The sequence below is a fragment of the Typopeltis vanoorti genome, chromosome 16, assembly GCF_054136105.1.
Source record: "Typopeltis vanoorti isolate ZY-2024b chromosome 16, IOZ_Tvanoo_1.0, whole genome shotgun sequence".
NCBI classification, from domain to species: domain Eukaryota; kingdom Metazoa; phylum Arthropoda; class Arachnida; order Uropygi; family Thelyphonidae; genus Typopeltis; species Typopeltis vanoorti.
In genome coordinates this window covers 39,853,711-39,878,339 of record NC_143564.1, presented here as the reverse complement: position 1 = coordinate 39,878,339, position 24,629 = coordinate 39,853,711, and the positions used below count along the sequence as shown (strand labels likewise).

Below are 24,629 nucleotides of genomic sequence, written 5' to 3'. Positions count from 1 at the left end.
GGTATGTGCACTAAGGAACAAAGCAAATGAGGAAGAAAGTAATAAACTAATTCTGTTCCTAAAGTCCTAATGGTGCCCTCTTGCGGGCTAATTTGGTAGTCTTGGCCGTTGGGCTGAAGTTCTCATAATGAAAGTCTCCCAAATTTGGGGCAGTTTCATGCACCCAAATTTGTTGAGGTTAGGAACGTTTTTTAGAGCTGCTGAAGATTCTTTGAACAATCTTTCGTATTTAAACTTGCTGCGATGGATTATTTTTGTTTCCTTCCAACGAATTTTATGGTGGGTATCTAAGGCATGGTCTGCCAACCCAGAGCGGCTGTACTGGTGAAACCGGATGTAGTCTTGGTGTTCTGAAATCCTGATATTTGTTGTTCTGCCTGTTTGGCCAAAGTAGGACAATTTGCAGCTGCAAGGGACCTGGTATACACCAGGCAGGTCTAGGGGAAGTGGTTGGTCTTTGGTAGAGCGGATAAGGGATGCCAACTTTTTATATGGTCTGTAACAGGAAGTAAGGTCATATTTTTTGAGGATATTAGTTATTTTTTCAGAGGTGCCCTGGATGTAGGGGATAGTGATAGACTTGGTGTAGTCTTTATTGTGGAGGGGGGGAGAGGGGTTGTGGTTATTAGGTTTTAGTATTTTTTGGATTTTCTTGGGGTTATAGCCATTGGCTAAGAAAGTGTTGAGGATGTGGTTTAGTTCAATAGTCGGGGCCTTGTCATCTAAGCAGATTAATTTTGCCCTGTTATATAGTGTTTTTATCACCCCATATTGTTGTGAGGGGGGGGGGATTGCTGGTGAATGTATCTGCCAGTGTGGGTGGGTTTTCTGTAAACAGAGAAAACCAAAGATCCATCAAGCTGGCGGGTGATTGAAGTGTCTAGGAAGGGGAGGGTGTTGTTTTCCTCTTTTTCTAAGGTGAACTGGATTCTGGGATGTTGGTTGTTTAAGTGTGTTAGGAAGGAGTGGAGTGTGTCTGAGCCATGTGGCCAAATAGCAAACACATCATCCACATAACGAAGCCAAATAGTGGGTTTTTGTGGGGCGGAGTTTAAGGCTTTCTCTTCAAATGTCTCCATAAAGAAATTGGCCAAGGGTGGGGAAAGTGGTGAACCCATGACTGTCCCCTCTATCTGTTTGTAGAATTTTCCTTGCCAAACGAAATAGCCTGAGTTCATTGTGAACTGAAATAGGGCTGAGATATCGGAAGGAAACTTGGCTTGGATGAGCTAAAGGGTTTCTTTGAGTGGGACATTAGTGAATAGGGAGGAGACGTCAAAACTGACCATTATGTCAGTGTGTTGGAGTGTGAGGTTTTCTATACTGGCTTTAAAGTGGGCTGAGTTTTTTATGTGTGATGGTGTGTTGCCAGTGTAGTGTGTGAGCGTTTTGGCTAAATGTTTGGCTAATTTATATGTGAGGGAATCAATGCCATCCACTATGGGACGCAATGGCACATTTTGTTTATGTATTTTTGGGAGTCCATATAATCGGGGGGGGTCTAGAGTTATAAGGTTTAAGTTTGTTGGTGACTTCCACAGGCCAAGAAGAGACCTTCTTAAAAACACTATATAACAGGGCAAAATTAATCTGCTCAGATGACAAGGCCCCGACTATTGAACTAAACCACATCCTCAACACTTTCTTAGCCAATGGCTATAACCCCAAGAAAATCCAAAAAATACTAAAACCTAATAACCACAACCCCCCTCCCCCCCTCCACAATAAAGACTACACCAAGTCTACACTATCCCCTACATCCAGGGCACCTCTGAAAAAATAACTAATATCCTCAAAAAATATGACCTTACTTCCTGTTACAGACCATATAAAAAGTTGGCATCCCTTATCCGCTCTACCAAAGACCAACCACTTCCCCTAGACCTACCTGGTGTATACCAGGTCCCTTGCAGCTGCAAATTGTCCTACTTTGGCCAAACAGGCAGAACAACAAATATCAGGATTTCAGAACACCAAGACTACATCCGGTTTCACCAGTACAGCCGCTCTGGGTTGGCAGACCATGCCTTAGATACCCACCATAAAATTCGTTGGAAGAAAACAAAAATAATCCATCGCAGCAAGTTTAAATACGAAAGATTGTTCAAAGAATCTTCAGCAGCTCTAAAAAACGTTCCTAACCTCAACAAATTTGGGTGCATGAAACTGCCCCAAATTTGGGAGACTTTCATTATGAGAACTTCAGCCCAACGGCCAAGACTACCAAATTAGCCCGCAAGAGGGCACCATTAGGACTTTAGGAACAGAATTAGTTTATTACTTTCTTCCTCATTTGCTTTGTTCCTTAGTGCACATACCATATCTTTATGTTCCCGAAGATGGCAATGTGACATTGCCGAAATATAGAAGTGATTCATTAAAGTATCTTTAATTAATATACTTCATATGCGTTGTGAATTCCGTAAATTAATTACCAGTTATGTGTATAAGATTATTTTTGTCACTTCAAAATGTTAATGATGTACTTTCACAGAAAACCATTGCAAAAGTGATGACATGCTACAAATATTTCATGTAACTAAAAAATGTAAAAGGCACTGAAGGGTTAAAGCTAACTAATTAGGGATGAGACCTCCACTTAGCCTGATACGAATGCAGACAACAATGGCTCATGGATAATGTCCAGTTCTCACCTTGTTGGGAAGTACACCTGGACAGTGAACGAATGAGAACAAGATGACAATATGAGATTTCATATAGCTCACCAAGGTGTATTCTATATTGGTTTATGCAGACAAATATGATGATGCAACATGATCAAATGTCATGCTAGCTAGGGAAATGACTAATTAAATGATGCAAATAAAAAAAGTCAGCAATTTCAAACTTTTAAGAGAAATCAACATTTAACAGATGTTGGTTTACTTCAACCCCCCCCCCATGCAAATTTTTTATTTATTTTTAATGTAATATGAGTATTTCTTAACAGCCTCAATGGTTAACTTTTACAGACTATCAAAAGTAATGTTAAACGATATGTTTTCTTGAGCACAGAAGCTATGTGAATTGACTATTTGGGAAATGTTGATCAAGTATCTGAGAAAAAACTATTTTAATACAAACTAGTTTCACCAACTTAAACTGTTGGCATCTTCAGGGTACAGGACTGATGATAGGAACTAAAGCTAACAAAACCTGTTACAGACAAGACATTAACAGAATTCTAATTATAAATTACAAAACAACACTGAACGTGTGCAATACACGTGTGGCGCATACATGATTTCACTTGTTGTTTAGGACGTTTTATAGTTGGTACTAAAGTTCATTTCTTGTGTGTTCAGAGATCTAATTAGGGTCTTTCGGATCTCGGACAAGATCAAACCTTGGTTCCTATTAAGATTTTCTACAGAACGGGCGACTGTTGTGGCTCCTTTAAAAATACGAGAACGGTAATCCTCTTCTATGTAAGGAGTGCAGCTTTTATCCCACTCAATGACATGGTTGGTTGTGAAGAAATGGGACGATAAGCCCGATATATCTTGTCTGTTGTTTTTGACATATCCAATGTGTTCTCTTTATCTTATCTCAAGGCTTCTTGAAGTTTGGCTGATGTAACTTAAATTGCACGAGCATGGGATATTATAAACTCCAGCATATTTAAAGAAAGGATGGAAGTCTTTTGGAGATCTTAAGAGTTTTTGAATTGTATCTTTAGGTTTAAAGGTCACTCTTATTCTATGTGGTTTGAGGAGTTTAGCAACCTTGTTGGAGGCTGTCCCAACGTATGGAATGACGATTGCAGTAACATATTGAGTATCTTCTTGTTGTCTTTGTGGTGGATCAGAGAACAGAATCTTGTTAACAAGTCTCCGGGGGTAGCCATTCAAGATGAGGTTGTTGGATATCAGTGTCAATTCATCTTGGAGATCTTTTTGGTCTGTTGTACTCCAGACAGCTCTCTTCTTTAGCATATGTACAATGCTGAGTTTTTGAGAAATGTGGTGGGAGGAGCTGAAGTGTAAATAATGTCCTGTATTTGTGGGTTTTCTATAAGCTGAGAGGTTGAAATGGCCATTAGCTTGCTTCTTAATTAGGATATCCAGAAATGGTAGTTGTTTTTCTTTTTCAAGGTCCAGAGTGAATTTGATTGAATGGTGAAAGGAGTTGATCTTATTTAGGAATTCAAGTAAGTCATCTTTTTTGTGGTTCCACATAATGAAGATATCATCCACATATCTCCACTATATTGTGGGTTTGGGGTCTACTTGAGATAAAATTCTACTTTCAAGATCTTCCATGAAAAGATCACTCTGGACCTTGAAAAAGAAAAACAACTACCATTTCTGGATATCCTAATTAAGAAGCAAGTTAATGGCCGTTTCAACCTCTCAGCTTATAGAAAACCCACAAATACAGGACATTATTTACACTTCAGCTCCTCACACCACATTTCTCAAAAACTCAGCATTGTACATATGGTAAAGAAGAGAGCTGTCTGGATTACAACAGACCAAAAAGATCTCCAAGACGAACTGACACTGATATCCAACAACGTCATCTTGAATGGCTACCCCGGAGACTTGTTAACAAGATTCTGTTCTCTGATCCACCACAAAGACACTCAATATATTACCACAATCGTCATTCAATACGTGGGGACAGCCTCCGACAAGGTTGCTAAACTCCTGAAAACAACATAGAATAAGAGTGACCTTTAAACCTAAAGATACAATTTGAAAACTCTTAAGATCTCCAAAAGACTTCCATCCTTTCCTTAAATGTGCTGGAGTTTATAATATCCCATGCTCGTGCAGTTTAAGTTACATCAGCCAAACTTCAAGAAGCCTTGAGATAAGACATAGAGAACACATCAGATATATATTATCTTCCCATTTCTCTACAACCAACCGTGTCATTGAGTGGTATAAAAGCTGTACTCCTTACATAGAAGAGGATTGTCATTCTCGTATTTTTAAAGAAGCCACAACAGTCGCCCGTTCTGTAGAAAATCTTAATAGGAACCAAGGTTTGATCTTGTCCGAGATCTGGAAGACCCTAATTAGATCTCTAAACACACAAGAAATGAACTTTAGTACCAACTATAAAACGTTCCTAAACAACAAGTGAAATCATGTACGCGCCACATGTGTATTGCACACGTTCAGTGTTGTTTTGTAATTTATAATTAGAATTCTGTTAATGTCTTGTCTGTAACAGGTTTTGTTAGCTTTAGTTCCTATCATCAGTCCTATACCCTGAAGATGCCAACAGTTTAAGTTGGTGAAACTAGTTGGTATTAAAATAGTTTTTTCTCAGATAATTGATCAACATTTCCCAAATAGTCAATTCACATAATGTTACAAATATTTCAATTAAAACTAAAAAATTTAAAGGATGCTTAAACTATAACCCTTAAGGCTAAAGCTACTTAATAAGGGATAAAACCTCACGTCAAGTGAGAAGACTAAACAGCAAAAGATAAGAAACAATGTTAGAAGCGTCAACAGCAAATAGGTGAGGGCAGCAGAAGAAAAGAACAGAATACTTCTATATAATAACTATAAGATGTTGCATTTAGGCAACAGTAATCAATCAAAGGAAGAGTAGCTATAGTATTTAACACTATATATATTCAACATGGCAGAAATCTGGGGAGAGAACATACAAGAAATAAGAAATGTCAAGGACTATATCATATCTTGCTAGCTGCATTGCCAGACTGAGAGTATTTGAGAAATTTGAAATAGTGATTACCATTTAGCTCTGAGCAGGATAAAAATGAGTGCCATATTGAAAAGACAAATACTAAAAAATAATCAAATCTGAGCAGTTTCAAGGTGAACTGTGCATTCAAATCTACAAATATTAGAGAAATAAAGGTGAAAAGATTTGAAAACAACAACCAAAATTTAAAAATCCAATGTCAAAGTATGAAGAAACATTGAAATGAATTGACTACTGAGGCTGTCAGTTAAAAATAGAAAAATCAGAACTTTAAAGTATAATAATAGACTACATAATCCAAAAGGCTAGGTCAAAAGGTTGAATTCTAGATGACTGGAGTAAAGATATCATAGTACCCAACAGTAATCCATAAAAAGCAAAATAAAAACTGCATGTCAGAATAACAGAGGTATTTCCCTACTGGAGGTTCCATGTAAAATTTAGGCACATATTTCAGAAGCAGCTAAGAGAGGGGAGGAATAAACTAGATTCAGGTCAAATAAGAGTTATCATGATCAGATTTTTACTTTAAGATAAATAGTTGAGAAACCATAAGAATACAAGAAGGACCTGTAATTAAATTTTACAGATCTGCATATGGTATATGATAAGGTGCCAAGAGAAGACCTGTACAATGTTGTGAGTCAGCAATCAGAAAAGAAAAAGGTACAGAGAGAGACTGATGTAAAATCAAATATAAGACAATGCTGTACACTTTCCCCACTGTTCGTAATTATTTATATTAAGCGCAGTAGAAAGAAAGTGGCTTTAAACCTAATATCAAAATCAGAGACATTAAATTCAGCTCTCTACTTTACGCAACAAATCAATCTACTACAAGACTTCAGGACTCTTGAAACTAAATTTGAATAACAAAAACATGAACTGCATTTCTCAATGGAGGACCTGCAAGAAAAAATATTTCAGTTATTTAGACACACCCTTCGGTGAGTGGTAAATTAAAAAATATGGAAATAATACGATAAGAAAAGTTGGTATAGTATGGAACTAGCTGAATATTATGGAATAAGAGAGAAATAAGTCAAAACATGCAATTAGTGTACAAGACACTCTTGAAATCAATTTTCAAAAAGGGATCTTGAAAAATGGATTAGTAAGCAGTTTATCAAAGATTAGAGACCATGGATAACAGCATTCACACGAAACAGGTTACATCAGTGCTAAAATTATGCTAAAAATTACAATTTTAAGAAAGAAACCAAAGGTCCCTTTAGGACTAATCTAAGGTGGTATGGTCATCACTTAATCTGAATTAGCAATGGCTTTCTTAGAAAATAAATTCCTAAACTAAATATTTTGCACAACATATAAATAAAAAAAAAATCATCAGAAACATGCTATACATAATACATAAATCAATTAATCAATCAAGATATCAAATTCATGTGTACACTGATTTATCCATGAATCATCATACAATCTGGTCAGGTAGCTTCTTCTCCCTCATATCAAGCCATGCAATACACTATTTATGATTGGTTATTTTTTCACGACTCTCCTCGTTGGTTTCCTATCCTAAAACCAATAGATTCACTCCTCTGTATAGAGTTTTGGTTTCAATGAAAAGTATATGCCACAACTGATAGTGATTTCTTTGTTTGTTTTTCACCTAATATGCAAACACAAGTATAAGATAATTTGTCCATGGCATTAATGTGCTGACTTTAAAAATAAAGAGTACAGAGCTGTCCAAATCAGAAAGGAAAGGAAAATATATGGGAATTTTCTGGATTTTTCATTTTTTTGGACAAGTTATATTTGCACAGACAAAAGCAGTGAAAAGTGATTTATGTAAATTTGAACAATTCACAATCAGCTCTATGTTGGCTTGGTGTCAAGAGTATGAATTATTGATAAGGAACTAATAATGACACTAATTGCAGTGGACTATCATAGTACATTCAGCACCACTGACAGGCAGAGGAAATAACAGTTAAAAAGCATGTGGGAAAAAATGTGAACGGATGTCATATTACTAAGGTCATATGAAAAAATATGCTATATCTGGAAAGTGACTGTGACCATATCACTATCTCAGGAGTTCACACGTCATTATAACAGTGAATATCTCGATGCTGCAAAAACAACATTAGGTCACGTGTTTAGTCTCGATTAGACTATACTCATTTCCAAAGTCCTTATAATTTTTGTTATTGAGTAGACTTGTCAAGACTAAGCCACTTCCAGTTACATATCTCTCTCTCTCCACTATGAATTCTTCCTACTACCATTTAGCTAACAAAGGAATAACTTATCTCTAATTCAGAGAATTTTAATAATAGGGTGTGACACTCTTTGGCAACTTGTATAGGTAAATATGACTTCTCCATTTCCACCACCTCTGGATCTAGCCCCCACTGATGAGACCTCAATAAAGGTCGAAACCGGTCTGGGTAGTGGCCCTTCTCTTAATGTCTGCAAGGAGATGTGCTTTGCATTATGGGAGATACTAAGGCAAGTGATGAGAACTTATACCACCTTTACCACAAGTTGTCTCAGTCCTGAAAGTACTTCAGGTGCAAACTTTGTTTGCTAACACTTGGATAAAAGGATAAAACCCAATATATAATTAGTACAAAGGAATAACTACTTTGCACATCCTAAGAAATGCATTCCAGAATGGTGAACTAAAGTTAACTAGAAGGAACAAACACCAACAAGATTGAACTATAGCATGTTTAGAATGGTCACTGATCAGGGAAAGATGGAAATTATTATTGAGGTAGTTAGGATAGTCTATATTACTAGGTATGTAAATGCACCACTGCCATGATATTGCATTATTCAATATCACTTTCATTCATGTTTTTAATTGCTTCATCAAACACATCTTTGACTCTACATGTTTCACAAAATGATGTATTACGTATTATATTAGATTCAATTGTCTATCTGTTCTTTGCAAGATATACTTACAAAAGACAGAGATTTTACTGAAATTCAGTATTTGGAATACTTACAAAAAACGTTGAACATTTTTGTTTCATTTAAAGCATTTCTAGACACAAGGGTGCAAAATATTTCTAAATTGTATATTAAGAAATTATACAATCAGTTCTTGACTAACAACGGGATTCTATCTAGATGATCCCATTGTAAGTCAGAAATCACTACCTGAACTATAAGGATATGTTAACAATAAATAAACGTGAATGCTAAATGCAGATCTGTTTTGTCATTCGTTTAAACTGATTTTACTCTTCCAAAATATAGTGAAATAATACAATATACAAATTAGCACAAAATTTCTGCATTGTACTGTAATAAATAATAAAACATGAGTACAGCACTTTTGCATTTACCAGTAAAATAATTAGATGGAAACACAAAAGAGTAATTCTTCAAAGCTGCTGCTGCTGCTACTTTATTAATTGAACAATTCATCAAAAGAGGCAAGGAAAGCTAGGTAAACAACAACAAATTTTTCAAATTCACGAATCGACAAAATATTCTGTGGATAGTTCATCAGACACATAACCTGTGGAAAATCTAGGCTCATCTTCAAAGGATGATGTGACAGCAAGAGAAGGCTTCTTTAAAAAATTGTACATTAGATCTAACCTGTACATCTACATAAGTTACCTTTTCTTTTCTGCATCAATTTCTAAATTTTTCTGTAGCAATCAACTGTAGCTTGCATCATTTTTGCTAAATCTTTCCATGCTGAGATCCATTTCCTCAAAAAACCAAACTGTCTTAATAACAGAGGTGATGACCCTACTAATTTTTTTTGGGAACTCAAATTGTTCTTTTGCTTTTCTCTCTCTCTCCTTCTTCCACAGCTTCTAAAAAATGCACTACCCCTTCATTATCAACCTCCAACTCTAGATAGCAACACTATCTTGTCACCAATTTTTTATAAAGCATTGTCTTTATTGAATTGTGTGAATGTACACAATACAAACATAGTGAACAAATGAATTAAACTTGTATTATTACAAGTATGAAAATTGTTGTTTTAAGGATACTTGCGACATAAGACTGAATGATATAATCACGTAATCACAAGAAAGATATTTATTTAACCAAATATTTCGGTCTGGAAATAGCAGACCATCGTCGGTGGTATTACAAGAACAGTTTAAAAAATATACAAGCTAGAATACTAACAATAGATCGTTGAAATTAGAACATGCCGCGTGATGTTATATCACTAAGTATGAAACGAAATATTTTGAAGTAGAAACATGATTGAATTTGCTATTAAAAAAAAAAAAAAAAGAGAGTAATCTTGATTAGGCTTTCCCAGATTTTTGATATAGATATGCAGTCATTACGATTCAGGTTGGGATGATGGAGCAAGGCCTCCACGCTTTCCTTGAACAAACGTTCGAACCTGTAACGGGATCTATGTAAGAGGCGCGTCTTGGACCAAAGGATGCTGTGGTCAGTTTCAATCCCGTGTTGAGCCAAACCAGACTTTTCAGGTTTATTGTGAAGAATGGATGATTGATGTTCTTGGATTCTTTTTTCAAGAGAACGTCCAGTCTGTCCAAAGTAAGAGAGATCACAGTTGCAAGGAATTTGATAAACTCCAGGAAGAGATAAAGTTGAGCGTTTGTCTTTAGGAGAAGGAAAATGAGAAGACAATTTGTTAATAGGAGAATACGTAGCTGTTAAATCATATTTCTTCAAAATTCTTGCGATAGGTTCTGAAATACCGGAGATATAAGGAATAGGTACTCGACGTATTGAATCTTTGTTGTTTTGTGGAGGATTATAAGATGTAAGAAGACGTTGAATACTTTTTTCAGAAAAGCCATTGAGTTTCATGTGTTGCTGGATAGTAGAAAGTTCTTTCTGTAGATAATCAAAAGTAGAACAATTAGTTTTGGCTCTTTTGATGAGACATTTTATAATTCCTGTTTTATGACATGGATGATGGGCTGATTCTTTCAGAATATAACGACCTGTGAATGTTGGTTTCCTGTATACTGTAGTTGTAAGAATATTTGAAGATGATCGGATGAGGAGAACGTCTAAAAAAGATAACTGGTTGTTTTCTTCTAATTCCATAGTAAACTTTATGCGATGATGTAAGGAATTAATACTGTTTAAAAAGGAAGATAAAGTGTTTTTACTGTGAGGCCAAATAGCAAATATGTCATCTATATATCTTACCCAAAAAGATGGTAGAGGGAAACTAGATGTGAAGAGGACTTTTTCTAAATGTTCTAAATAAAAGTTGGCTAAAGCTGGAGAAAGAGGACTTCCCATGGCTGTTCCTTCTACTTGGCTATAAAATTTGTTTTGACATATGAAATAACCAGAATGTATAACGAAATCGAATAGTTTTATAATATCTTGAGGAAAGATGTCAGCAAGTAGTTTTAAAGTTTCCTTAAGAGGTACATTGGTGTATAAAGATTCTATATCAAAACTAACCATAAGATCTGTAGGTTGTAATGAGACATCTTTTAATTTTTCTAAGAAATCTGAGGAGTTTTTTAAAAAAGAACTCGAGTTGCCAATGTAAGATTTCAGTAATTTAGCTAGATATTTGGCTATACGGTAAGTAGGAGAATCAATGCAATCTACTATTGGACGAAGAGGATAGTCAATCTTATGGATTTTTGGAAGGCCATAAAATCTAGGAGGTCTTGCAAAATGAGTTTTAAGTCTTTCAATTGTGTCTTTATCCAAACTGATGACTTCATCAAGGAGAGAATTTAATTTCTTTAGTTGTCTGTTGGTTGGATTATAATCAAAGATGTTCACCTCATTATCACTAAAGCTGACAAGGGAAAAGCAACAGTAGTTATGGACTCAGTAAATTACAGAAGAAAACTTTCTCTTTTGCTTCGAGATCGCTCCACATATCAAGAAATTGATATGTGGAGCCAGACTTAAAACTCATTTTGCAAGACCTCCTAGATTTTATGGCCTTCCAAAAATCCATAAGATTGACTATCCTCTTCGTCCAATAGTAGATTGCATTGATTCTCCTACTTACCGTATAGCCAAATATCTAGCTAAATTACTGAAATCTTACATTGGCAACTCGAGTTCTTTTTTAAAAAACTCCTCAGATTTCTTAGAAAAATTAAAAGATGTCTCATTACAACCTACAGATCTTATGGTTAGTTTTGATATAGAATCTTTATACACCAATGTACCTCTTAAGGAAACTTTAAAACTACTTGCTGACATCTTTCCTCAAGATATTATAAAACTATTCGATTTCGTTATACATTCTGGTTATTTCATATGTCAAAACAAATTTTATAGCCAAGTAGAAGGAACAGCCATGGGAAGTCCTCTTTCTCCAGCTTTAGCCAACTTTTATTTAGAACATTTAGAAAAAGTCCTCTTCACATCTAGTTTCCCTCTACCATCTTTTTGGGTAAGATATATAGATGACATATTTGCTATTTGGCCTCACAGTAAAAACACTTTATCTTCCTTTTTAAACAGTATTAATTCCTTACATCATCGCATAAAGTTTACTATGGAATTAGAAGAAAACAACCAGTTATCTTTTTTAGACGTTCTCCTCATCCGATCATCTTCAAATATTCTTACAACTACAGTATACAGGAAACCAACATTCACAGGTCGTTATATTCTGAAAGAATCAGCCCATCATCCATGTCATAAAACAGGAATTATAAAATGTCTCATCAAAAGAGCCAAAACTAATTGTTCTACTTTTGATTATCTACAGAAAGAACTTTCTACTATCCAGCAACACATGAAACTCAATGGCTTTTCTGAAAAAAGTATTCAACGTCTTCTTACATCTTATAATCCTCCACAAAACAACAAAGATTCAATACGTCGAGTACCTATTCTTTATATCTCCGGTATTTCAGAACCTATCGCAAGAATTTTGAAGAAATATGATTTAACAGCTACGTATTCTCCTATTAACAAATTGTCTTCTCATTTTCCTTCTCCTAAAGACAAACGCTCAACTTTATCTCTTCCTGGAGTTTATCAAATTCCTTGCAACTGTGATCTCTCTTACTTTGGACAGACTGGACGTTCTCTTGAAAAAAGAATCCAAGAACATCAATCATCCATTCTTCACAATAAACCTGAAAAGTCTGGTTTGGCTCAACACGGGATTGAAACTGACCACAGCATCCTTTGGTCCAAGACGCGCCTCTTACATAGATCCCGTTACAGGTTCGAACGTTTGTTCAAGGAAAGCGTGGAGGCCTTGCTCCATCATCCCAACCTGAATCGTAATGACTGCATATCTATATCAAAAATCTGGGAAAGCCTAATCAAGATTACTCATTAATTTTTTTTTTTTTTTTTTTTTTTTTTTAATAGCAAATTCAATCATGTTTCTACTTCAAAATATTTCGTTTCATACTTAGTGATATAACATCACGCGGCATGTTCTAATTTCAACGATCTATTGTTAGTATTCTAGCTTGTATATTTTTTAAACTGTTCTTGTAATACCACCGACGATGGTCTGCTATTTCCAGACCGAAATATTTGGTTAAATAAATATCTTTCTTGTGATTACGTGATTATATCATTAAGTATGAAAATTATTGTCATCACTTTCACCACAGAGTACTTATCTTAATGATAGGATCTACCTAAGAACAATTACGGAAAAATATGTGGTTAACATACAAGGTATGACAATTTAATTCCTAGAATGCACCTGTAAAAAACCTACGTGCAGAACTATACATTAGTGGCTACTGTCACCTTCGACGTAGTCCTCTTGTACATTTATACACTGGGTTAGACGGTGTTCCCATTTATGCAAAGAAGCCTGGAACTCTTTTCTGGAATATTAGAGTTCCTTTATTATATTATGCTGGATATTAGCGATGTCAGAAAATCTTTGTCCTTTTAGTGCAGTCATTAATTTTGGAAACAGTCAGAAATCACAGGGAACAAAGTCAAGTGAATAAGCAGGATGATCTAATTCGGTAATCAATTTTTGGCCAGAAACTCTCTCACAATGAGCGCACTATGGCTTGGTGCATTGTCGTGATAGATGATCCACTTGTCAGGCAGCAATTTGAGTCTTTTTCTCCAAACAGCATCTCGTAATCTTTTCAGTACCTCTAAATAGCATTGTTGGTTGACCGTTTGTCCCTGTTCAATGAATTCATAGCAGACTATCCCCCTGTGATCAAAAAAATACACCAGCACGGTCTTGAACTGCAAACGTGATATGCATGCTTTTTTCAGATGTGGCAAACTCAGGGTTTTTCGATTGCATGCCCTGGCGTTTTGTTTTGGGTGTACTGGAAGCACCAGGTTTCATCACCCATAATTACTCTCAGAAACATGTGCTTATTTGCAGAAAGATCGGTTACAACTTGAACCTGCCACTGCTTCTGTTCATCCATCAAGATCCGAGGCACAAACTTAACAGAAATCTTTCGCATACCCAATTCTTCAGTTAAAATTATCCTGACTGTTTCTCAATTCATTTGCAATTCAACGGCCATTAATCGCACAGTTAATAGTCTGTCAGACCGTACTAAATTTCACACTCTGTTCACATTTGCATCTGTCACTTTTGTTTTTTCTGGGATTGTCGTTCAGATCTTCTCATCCACCTCTGAATCTCTTATGCCAATCAAAGACACTTGATTTTTTCAGAGCATCCACACCATATGCCACTTTCAATAGCTCCAACGTTTCAGCATGTTAACATCAAATTTCACACAAAATTTGATGTTAACATGCTGCTCCAAATTTTGATCACACACTTTTATGCCAACGATTACATGCAGATCTCTATTGTTTTTGCAATAGCCAACTAGCAAATGGCTCTATCGGCTTGAAGTTTATGCACGCATTAGTTAAAAGATGTACAAATAAGATTACTCATGTGACTCCAACCAAATCACCACACAGGCAACACTACACGGCTGTTCCAAGAATTAAATTGTCACACCTTGCACATGAATAAATATTTATCATATGTAAGATTTTTGCCTTAGTATCAAAGGCATTTTCAGTACAAATGAATGATGGAAGACAATAAAAAATAAAAAAAATACAAGTAACAGAAAAACTTTAAAAAAGGGCCATTACAGTTCAAATAAAACAACTGGTCAAGAAATTCCTATTAAACACATGGATAGACAATATATAAAAGGAATTATTAAAGGAGTGACACAACAATAATTCTCTCATATGAAGATAACCAAAGGCCATCAGCTCTGTTTAAATTGGGATGACATAAAAATACCTCCCAACTTTCTTTATATCGACATTCTATAAAGAATCTAGTCTTGTATAGAAATTTGGTTTTTTTCACAAGACTGTGCTTAGCAGAGATGGAATGTTCAGCCAGAAGCCAGAATGCTCAGGTTCATGGTACTAATATAAGATTTATGTTCTTTATGACAAATAGCAACAGATCTACCTGATTGACTAAAATAAGAAAAGTCACAAGAGCAAGGAATCTGGTAGATGCCTGCAAAGCTAAGTGGTGAAGCTTGCCCTTATGTGAAGAAACTAAGGTTGAAATTTTCCCGACAGAAGAAAATGGCAATGATGTTGAGAGGCTTGGGAACTTTAGCACAGAGAAGAGGAATATGAGGAATTTCTTCTTGAGACAAGGAGCCCTAAAACTGTTGAAAGCTTTGATAGTAAAAGACTCACTGAAATGATATTTTAAAAATGCTCATTTAATGTAATCCAACTGTAGGAATAATTCAAGAAATAAGTCTTCTATATGGCATAATGTATTATGCATGATGTGATAAGGCCTTGATAGTTCCAATTTTTTGGCCAGGATGATCATGATATGATGTGGAATGGATATAACAGTTAATACAAGTTTCCTTCTAAAACACTGAGAATTGCAGAATATCATCTGATTGATGAAGAACAAGAAAAGATTTTTTTTCTCCCCTTTCCTCCTCAAAAGTGAAATGAATCCTGGGATGAATTGCATTTATTTTTAGAAACAATATTCCTTAATCTGATAGAGAACCATTCCACAACAAATGTCATCCATATATCTATACTAATGTGTACGTTTTAGGGAGGGGGGAGGTCATTAAGAAAACCATCCTCAAAAAAAAAAAAAAAAATCTTGTCAAACCAAATCAATGGTATCTGTTAATGATGATGAAAAGAGAGACCATGTGTAAGCTAATCATAATGTATAAAAGGCTTAGATGAAGATCACAAATTTAAAATTTAAAAATTTTAAAAAGCAAGTGTAAAAAATTGTATAAAACATAAAAACAAGCAGGTGCTAAAAGCCTATACAAAAAATAAGCATTCTTTAAATAAAAATAATAGACATAAGACTGGTATAGTCTATATACAGTGGAAAATATCTATTTCCTGTAAAAAGTTAGAAACCAAAGTAACATTTGGTGAGTGTGATAAAATTTCCCCGAGCGTATAGGACTCAGTGAATACAGCTAAAACAATGATGGCAAAATGAGGGCAGTTAATTAAAATATGAATTTGGTTAGTCTGGTATTACAGAACTTGCACATTGGCATATCATCATTCCTCAATAGGAAAAGGTGTATGAGATGACTATGACCTATGCAGAGCCAAGCATGACCAACTCGCTCTTTACAGACTAGACTGCAAAAATTTAATTTCAGGCTTAATCCGACAGAACTTATTACTGGTCTCTTTATTCCATGATGTTTCCCACTGGGATAAAAGTTTGTGCCTGATTTTAGCAGACGCATTCTGTCTCATACACTGTTGGTAGCCTGTGTATGGGACAGGCAGATGATAGAGTCTTGAGAAACATACTGACCTAGTTGCAGATTCATTTCTCTTTATTTCAATTGGGCTTGGAACCCAACAGAAGCATACATCCAAGTGTAACTTCCTTAACTTAGAGAGGAGATGCTGGATTCAGGAGAGCCCTGTGTCACTGTAGCCCTAGATATCATATTGCCGATAGAGAACGTTATGAATTTGAGTATATCATGCACATTTGGTGGTGATAGTCTGATGTATGTTAGTCCAAACTCCATACCATACAGCTCAGTTGTCAAGTTGTTACATTCTAGTGGGATCTGAGCAGATAGTGTGTGGGCTGGGAACATAACATAAAATCCTACTAGTGCCTCTGATTTTGAATCATCTGTGTAGACAGGTACAAAATCAGAGTATTTAATTCCATGAGCCTGAAAGAGCTGCTGGTAGACAACAGGATAGGTGGAAAATTTGGGTAATCTGCAAAAGGAGAAGCTACATGGTGATATTACATTAGATTTGATATGCCATGATGGAAGTATGTTTAATGATGTCTGAGCTATGTTGTCTACCCCAAATATCACTGGAGGATTATTCCTGTGGGAATAATCAAAACCTTGAAAAACAGAGATATAAACATACTAAAAAATGACGAAATCAAACGAAAACAAGAACTTCAAATCCTATTTAATCAGTTCTTCCAAAATGATTACTCAAAAAAAAAAAAAAAAAAACTAACTTAAAAAGAAATTACTAAACATCCCTTGATAACCTAGAAATTAATTACAAAGGCACGGTATCCATACCATTTGTTGGCAATGCATCAAGAAAAATGGTATGGATACCGTGCCTTTGTAATTAATTTCTAATTCAAAATATTAAAGGCAGTTAACACCTTACTAAACTTTCTACACTCCTCTAAAGACAAAGTTACATTTTATAAACAAAGAGGTGTATACAAGATTCTGTGTTCTTGTGGAAAGATATACGTAGGTCAAACTAGGGGAAGTTTCAAAATCTGCAACAAAGAACACATAGGCAATGTTGAAAGCAAAAGGGAAGAAAAAAGTGGACTCGTAGTATACATGCTCAAACAACATCACATGGTAAATTGGCAAGCATCCTCCATGCCCTATTCAGAAGACAATTACTTTGAAAAGTTATTCAAGGCCTACTCCGAGGTCAACTGCTTAAAAGGTACACTAAATAAAAACCAAGGAATGATTCTTCACAATATTTGGAAGTCATTAATTAATACGAGTGCTATGCCACCAATCACATTCAGAGTTTACACAACAACACAGAAACTGTATATAACATGCCTAATGATACTTGTAATTAAACTTTCATTCCAGTTTTATCAATTTATAGATATTAGTAGGTGGTAGGAAAATGTTTATTTTTTTGTTGTTGTTTTTTTTACTCATGTTAAGCAACCTCCTGAAGATGCTGCTAGCTATATGGACAGCAAAACATGTCGAGCGAATACATCTAGTATAAATAAAAAATGTACATGAGTTAAAACCTGGTGATTTATTACTTAAACAAATCTACTTATAGTGAATTGCATACAAAAGAAGATGGTAAAGTCATTCACATAGAGGACATTACTTACAGTTGGAGGAAATTGTTTGGTTATTGAGTTAACCTTAATTGCAAAAAACCATGACATTTAAAACTTAACCTTGTGGGACTCCCTCCTCTTGGGTATATGGTCAGAAGAGAGTAGTTCCCACTCAGACTTGGACAGTTTGGTTAGACAGAAAGTTCTTTATCGAGAACTTCCTGTCTAACCAAATGAAGATTCCCTCTGAGACCAAAATTGTAAGGGTCTTTCAGCATTCCAAATCTCCAAGCAGTGTCATATACTTTTCCATATCAAAGAAAACATACAAAGTGCTAGTGTTTTAGAAAGGCATCTGTGATGAATGTTTCAAGCTAGACTAGATTATCAGTTTTTGTTGAATGATATTTACAGAAGCCAGTTTGTGTTCTGGATAAAAGGTTGTTTCTCTCCAAAAACCATAACAGACAAGAGTTAAACATTTTTCCCAGAATTTTGCACAAGTAGCTGGTCAGACTCATCATACCAATTGGTCAATAGCTTGTGGGTGATTTTGGATCCTTCCCTGATTTAGGAAAGACAATAATAATTGCCTTTTGCAATTATTATTGCAAAAGGCAATTATTATTGTCTTTTGCAATAATAATTGCCCATGCAATTATTATTGTCTTTTGCAATAATAATTGCAATAATAATAAACCATGCCTTTTGCTAGGAATAAGGAAATATGCTCTCCCAGAATATTTTACTGTAAAGGTGCAACAGTTGATCTACAGATGATGGGGAAAGATGTTTCACCATGTCACAGTGGATGTTGTATGTCCCACAGCAGTTGGGCAATATTTAAGAAAAGAAATTTTCATTTCTTTTTGTGAACAGCCTATTAAAATTCTTCAGTACTATTAGAAGAAAACAGAATTTGTTGTTTTTCTGCATTGTGTTTTTCAACAAGGAACAAATGGGATTGGAAATTGCTGTTGATGTTTTAGCAAAAATCTTCTCAAGTATGTCAGCAAATGCTTATGGGTTGGCAACACTACAACCATTATGTTCTAGGATGGTGGATAGCGCATCTGCCTTACATTTTCTAGAATTTGTTCCAGACTTAGCTGCTCTTGCCATTGAAGATGTGTATCAGATCCAGGTTTATTTCTAGCTCTGATGACAGATGTCTCTTACTAGTACTCGAGCAATGTTGAAAACAATTAGGTTTGTTGTTGTGGTAAGGAAAACATTTTAAGCTTTCTCTTTTGGGCTTCTTTGGCTGCTGTGCAATCATCATCCAACCATGCTTTAGGAAAAAGTGAAAATCACATGGGTCGCTTAAGGGTCAAAGCCAAATAACTGGCAGGAGACTTCCACAACGCCTTTCAGGAATGCAGAGAACCAACTGAGGCTTCTGACCTAATATCCAATCCTCACCTTCAAGTGGTGCACTCTGTTAGTAGGTATCTACTTGGTACTGAACAAATGAGGATGGGCTGGCAGTTTGGGACTTAACCAACCAAATGTATTCTCTATTAACTTAAACCACAAATGCATGTGATGGTACAACATGAGATTTCATGCCAGCTGGGGTATTGTCCAGTTAAACAAGGCTCCTGCTGTTTCACTGTTCACCCAGGATGAACAGTGAAAAGTCAGCTACTGGAAAAAGCTCCAACTCGACATCTAGAAGAAGAAGAAGAAACCCAACATCAGGACTGAAGATAGGAACCATCAATATAAGGAGTATTAATGGAAAGGAAATCGAACTTGAAGAAGAATTGGAAAAGTACCATGTGGACATAACTGGCATTACTGAGACAAAGAAGACAAAACAGGTGAGATCTTACTAAATAATAAGCATAGGATGTATTTTCAGGCAATAATAATCAAGAAAAGGAAGGAGTAGCAATAGCATTCAACACCAAACATGAAGATAAACTTGTTGATTGGAAGCAGTTTCAAGTAGAGTTATGTGGGCAAACTTCAAAAATGGGGGGAAAAGGACAATGAAGCTTATTTGTGCCTATGGTCCCACAGAAAGTTCTTTTAAGAAAGAAGTGGAGGAATTTTCTGAGTCATTAGAACAGGCACCTGACAAAGAAAATGGAAAAAATGGTCCTTGTAGATCTGAACAGCAGAATAGAAAATGAATCCCACCAGGCATATAGGAACATTTTTCCAAAATGTTCCTATATGCCTGGTAAATATGAAGAAAAGGGAAAAGCTAATAATAATGGTAAGTATTTACTAGACTTCTGCTCAGGACACAGACTAGTCATTACTAACACTATATTTCAACATAAAGATGTGCACAAGTTTACATGGAGAGAAGACACGATAAATAGAAAAAGCCTCAATCACTAAATCATTGTTGATAGTGATATCCTCATGCTGGTTCAGGTTAGAGAGTGTACGGAGGATTTGAAATTCAAAGTGACATTTTTCTTAGTATTGCACAAGATAAAAATGGATATAACATTGAAAAGAACAGTATATAAGAAAGTTTTAAAAAGAATTAAAGTTGAGCAGCTTTTACTGGTAAATTGTAGACTCAACTATACAAACATTATTGAAGAAAAATGAAACAAACTGAAAACAGGAACCAAACCTTGGAGTCTCAGTGGCAAACTCTGAAAAAGACATTGATTGATTCACCTAGGGAGGCATGTGGTGAAGTTGTCTGCAAGGATAGAAAAATAAGAACACCATGGTGGCCACAAGAAGTTAAAGAAGCAATCCTAGATAAGAAGCAAGCATATCAAAAGTTTCTAACAAATAAGTCAGCAAATACCCTAAAAGAATACAGAGAAAAATATAAGAGAGCTAAGTTGTGTAAAAGTAGCTAAACAAAAGTCTTGGGAAGAATTTAGTAAGAATATGGAAAATAAATATCAGGAAGGTAGCAAAATGTTCTGGAGGCTAGTGAAGAAGCTTAGAAATGAAGGAAAGAATACTGTAAAAGGAATTAAAGATGATAATGGTAACATGAAAACTGAAGATAAGGATATCCTATATGACTGGAGGAATTACTTTGAAAGACTGTTAAACGAACCAAGCAATGGCAGAACCATACTAGAAAATTTTCAAAAGGAATGCAAAGAGGAATATGGATCAATACTTGAGGTAGAAAAAGCCATAAAAACTTGAAATGTCGAAAGGCAGCAAGAGTAGATGATATTCGACCAGAAATGCTTGTGGAGGTATAAAATTTTGCAGTGGCTACATTGCAAAATTCAGAAGACCTCGCCTGAAGGTTGAATTCCCGATGATTGGAGCAAAGCTCTCATAATGCCCATCTATAAAAAAGGGAATAAAGCTGAATGTGAGAATTACAAAGGAATTTCTCTACTAAGTGTTCCAGGTAAGATTTATGCAAGCATACTTGAAAAGAAGTTGAGAAAGATTGTGGAAGGAAAACTTCAAGAAGAACAAGCTGGGTTCAGGCCAAATAGAGGTTGTCAAAATCAGATTTTCACTTTATGACAACTAATCGGAAATTCATGGGAATATAAATATCTTGTATAATACTCTCAGTTACATTATGTACTGCATCGCTGATAGGAGAGAAGCTTACCATTGCAGAATTGAATTCTGCTAATAAAGAGAAGGTGGACTAGTCAGCTTTCTCAGTTTTCCACTGTGATATCCATGATGTAATACATGTTTGCCCATGCAGAAAAGTGATCATTCCCAAACAGGTTATCATTAGTTAACCACTGAACAGTGGGAAAAGGTAAAGTGAGCAGACAGTTAAGTCAATGGCAGTGAATGTTTGGAAAGGCATATGGAAGATGTTGCTTCCTGTGTTTAAGTTATTACTATTGTTGGGCATATGCTCGGCAACTCTTCCTCTGATGTTTATGTGGGCCCTACCCTACAGTGTTGTGTCTATTTAAATCCCAACTTAAAAGTAAAAAGGATGATAACTACAATATGATGTCACCAAGGCCATCTTTGAGAAATATCCGTGGCAAGAGGAAGCTAAATGCAACATACTGTTATTAGAGTCCCAACCAAGAGTCAAATAGCAACTGCTTCTACACTGGTATTGAGTGGGACTTGCTGGGATGGGGTACAGTTGCCCACAAAGATGGCAACTCCTCCATGGGTAAGTCCATTCTGTCCTTACGAATGATGGTAGCATTTCATAACACTGGATCATCACTTAAACTGCAGGTAAGTTTCCTACAGGCAGAAGCATAATGGTTCTTACTTCTGCAAGAGAGTACTGATATCATCAATGTTTTAACGGAATCCATGACTATTTCATTGTAGAATTTTTTTTATTATTTCTTTTTTGGTGGGATCACCTGGCATCCTATTATGTGAAGTTTTATTTTTATTAAGCCTTCAATTTTTTAATTTTTAGAAAATTGTGGATAGCCAGTGTCCATTTTTTTTTGAGAAAATCCAAGACATTATCAAACTGGGCTCCTTCTAGAACACTAAGATGTTAATTGTTTTATCTTGCTCTGGTGGAATGGAGATGTCTATGTCATCTAATGATGGGCCAAGGTTCACGAAGTATGTCTTTGACCCTCTAGAGCACATTCCATTATTTTTTTTTTTATTAGTAAGTTCCTGTGTAATGAAAACATTTTTGGTATGTCCTCTGACGTGAGCCCATCTTGATTTTTTTTTTTTATGAACTCTTGAGACAGCAAGCATATTGTAATGTTCAGAGATTTGTAGTTATGAGAAGGTAACTTTCTTATAGTTACTTTCTCAGCATAAGAAAGGTTTACCATGAGACGTTATATTTGTGGTATACTACGTCTTCATCTCCTAGTATGGGATGCTCAGCTGTTTTTATTATTTGGATTTTTTTTTTTTTAAATCCTTTCACCTTTGGCATGCTTGGGAGTAAGCAGTGCGATCTCTCACTATTGGGGCATTTAGGTACCTTGCTCTTACAGTCCTTGTTTGCACGATCTTTTCACGATCTGTGCCACATCAGGCACAGATAACAGAGCCACGACAGGCAGTTTAAGAATGACCATACTTTTGACATTTAAAGCAACACAATGTTCCAGATGTACAGTCTAACTGGACAGTTTGAATATCCAGCTTTCACAGATGTTGATGGTTTTTGAGTGTGTTAAAAGTAAGGATGTTGTTTCAGGTGGGAACAAGGTGACCTACATATGAGCATTCTTCCTCATGGCTGTCACTACTTGGTCTTTTATTTTGAAGCAGATCTTGTCATCTCGGACATCAAGGAGGTCCCACCTTGATATCACTCCTTGAGAATAATTCAAAGTTTTGTGCTGGTGACCATGATTGCTATGCCCTTTCCTGATGGATGTTGCACGGAAAAGATGCTGTGACTGAGTTTGTGGCATTGTTCTCACCAGAATAGCCCCTGAACAGCATTTTCTAAAAGATTTTGAAGATCCTGTCAACCCTTCAAAATCCTTCCGGGTAAAGAAAAGTGATAGTTTCCCAAATGCATGTTTGCCAGTTGAGTGTAATATAAGAATGTTGGTATTGTTGTAGCTAAGTCGGTATAGACAAAGCCCTTTGGTCGGAAAGACCTGGGTTCGATTCCCGTCCATGGCCTTAGGAACCTTTATCTGGTCTCTTTCGACTAAAGGTGAGTTAGCTGGTGTAATACAGATGTAGAGAGTTTTTCACCTGAAAACCCGGGTTTTTCATCCCTCAGAACAGGCAAACCAGTCCATGAACACACACAGATCGACAGTCAAGGAATGGGGGGAACCCCACATGAATAAAATATAACTTGGAATCTATTCCTGGACTATGGAAAAGGACATTTACTGCAACACAACTGATCCTTGCAGGCAAGCCCACTAGCCAAATGATTCTGGCCAGGCAATAGAATCACCCATCTTGCCTAAGCAGAGGCTAAAGTGGTATGAAGCTACCAAGTCCCCCCCCCCCCCCCAAGATGCCCATGGATACTGCACAGCAAACATGATGGCAGGGTACGGTACTGCCATCATGTTTGCTGTGCAGTGGTGATGGTGGTCTAGAAGAAAGGATAGTAAAAGGAGAAGTAGAATAAAGAATAGAGGAAGAATGAAAGGGCATATTATCATTGGGAGATCCTCTCCACTATGGACAGTTGCCCCCATGAAGAGAGGAAAATTTTCATACAAATTTTCCAAGTCAGACAAGATCTGACTGTGTATATATAGCTCAGCAGATTAGTAGAAACTGCATTCCTCTCAAGTGAAGTGCTGGCATTCCACCAGAAGAGGATATATGGGAGGATGAGTGTTACATGGTTGAGTATTACATTTCATCCTGTTAGTCTTGACTTAAATCAGATATCTTCAAATACACACACGTGTGGATCATTGGCCCTCAGCAGATATGAACATATAAGATGAAGTGACCAATGCAGAGTCTAACATGAACAACATTCTCCCTTCTGTTTCTACACAGACTAGACCGACAAGCTTTTTCAGGCTTAATTTCATGCAATTTGCTTATCAATGCTTCCTCTCCAGGATGACAGCCATTGATTAATTAACTCTGCTCTTATTAACTGTCTGTAATCTGTATAAGAGACTGACAAGCAGTATGTGGAGAAAGTACGAGCTTATCTAGTAGCTATATCTGCAGTTTCATTTCCTTGGATTCCAATGTGGGTAGGTATCACAACAAAACTGAACATTAAAACTGAGAGTCCTAATTTGATACAATAATTGTAGACCAAGATGGAAGGGATGGAAATGCATGC

The 24,629-nt window shown here is 36.0% G+C and overlaps 1 protein-coding gene across 2 annotated transcripts in view; it reads right to left on the bottom strand.

Annotated features, from left to right (window-relative positions):
* LOC150097966 (uncharacterized) overlaps positions 1-24,629 on the bottom strand; it is a 490,509-nt gene that overhangs the window by 360,208 nt on the left and 105,672 nt on the right. The gene's annotated exons all lie outside the window — the stretch shown is intronic.